This window comes from Seriola lalandi, unplaced genomic scaffold (assembly GCF_002814215.2).
Source record: "Seriola lalandi dorsalis isolate HSWRI2012SDOR001 ecotype SW California unplaced genomic scaffold, Sedor1 jcf7180002054297, whole genome shotgun sequence".
NCBI lineage: Eukaryota > Metazoa > Chordata > Actinopteri > Carangiformes > Carangidae > Seriola > Seriola lalandi.
The window spans coordinates 348963-350945 of NW_019524850.1; positions in this window are offsets into that span (position 1 = coordinate 348963).

Genomic DNA, 1983 nt, shown 5'->3' on the forward strand with positions numbered 1-1983 from the left:
GGATTTGTAGCAAGGTCTGTTGTCTCTTTGGTAAGGGAGTTAGGAGCAAGTGGACAGAGTGTGAGGAAAATAGAGCACAGCCTAACCCGGCGGGGGAGAGTTTAGCTCAAAAGGCATCTCTCCTTGACTCTACCTCCCTCATTCAAAATGGCCGCCACTTTCTCCAACTGTTTAGGGGAGTTTGTTTGCTGTAATCTGCTAGTGTGTTTTGTCAGAGTTGATGATGGTGTTGTTTGTGGTAGCATAGGCAAGATAAAGAAAATAGTCGTGGTGTGAGGAGCAGTGATGGCTGGCATTAGGGGAGTGACTCTGGGACGTCAGTGATCACTGTCTAGCCTCCTGGAGGTGTCGTGGGACCAACTAGACGAAACACTGGTGAAAGGAGGTTCCCACCTGATGACCCCAAAGACATGTTAGTTATCACTGCTCATTAGTCTGTATAGTTAAATTAATAGTTATCATAGGACATGTTAAGCTTAGGGAGCTATTCACTGAGTCTGGTCCATTTTCTGTAGCACAAGCTTCTTGTGTTTATCTTAAAGTAGAATAAAGTGCTTGTCTGTACTAAAAAACTAGGAAAAGACACAATGCTGTTTCAAGTTTGGTATAGTTCACATTTTTTCAGCACTGCAAATCCTCATTCTGGCAGCCACCTTCCAAGATATCAAAAAAAAATGATTGCACTTTCAGGCTGCTGAACCTATATACTGCATTGACAATCCCTTGTTCTTGTTTTACAGGTGCTAATTGCACAAGAATAGACACAATACTCAATGATACAAGATTGCGAGACAGACATATGTCATAGACAGTACACGTGTAAACTGAACTTTGTGTATTGTTTTATTGTTTTTTGTGTTACTATGACAAACAACTTGTAGACCACTGAGTATGTCAGACTCAAATATTGCCATTATGTCGACAGTCAGATTTATGTTTATGTACATGGGTCATAGGCTGCCTTACTCATATAAAACTCCCAGACCTACTTTATCCATCTGTCTATATCTACCAATGCTTAATTAATGCAGTGTAAGTTCAAAAGGTCAGCCTATTACATTTATTAGAACTTGAGCTTTCTTAGTTAGTTTGTCAGGGGAATACATGTACTCTATGTGGGATACAAAGAAATGTTAATTCATCCAGTTCATGAAAAGCTTTATTGAAATTGCTTTATATGTTCTCTGATGTTAGTGTCGGATGCCTTAACTTCTTGTGTTACATAATAAGTATTAAGTAAGACATTTTTGGCTGGACTGTAACAGCAGGGTCAGTCTGGCTGGACTACTACAACAGAGCCAGGCCTATTAACATGAATGTCACTGACTGACTGAGTGACGGAGTTACACCATTGGTCAGCCGACTGAGTGTTGGAGTTTCCCCATTGGCCGTTGTTCTTTCAAAAAGAATAGTTTCTGACATCTTCAGGGGGTGTTGCCAACTCAGCACCTTTGTCGCTAGAGGTACTGACGTTTCAGACCCATTGACACCTTTTTTTCAAAAAAGGCACATAGTGACAAATCCTGCAACTTTTTGGACAAACCTTAGCTACTCTCTGTAGAAGAGAGTCATCAGTTTTGCCCTGCAAGCATGAGGTTGAGCTTTCCCTCCACAGGCATACCTCTCTATGCCACTCATTTAATTGACCGCACATCAGCTGACGTGAATGAGCTTCTGACCTTCTCTCCAAGTGATCATTTTAAATCCAGCACAGCCATTGTTTTTAACTTATGTGTATGGTGATTTTGTCAAAAGACATTGTGGTTATAAAATCAGCAGCAGATGGGAAATGGCTTGGAATTGACTGCTGTTAAACATGTCTCATTAAGACATGCATTTCAGTCACTATTTCAAATTTGTTCTGTTGTCTGACTACAGAAGCAGAAAAACATGTTTATGAGAACAGTTTTATTGGGAATTCGACTCTATTGAAGTATTGAACATGTGAGCACATAGAGTAGGACAGAGGCGCACCTTTTAAAG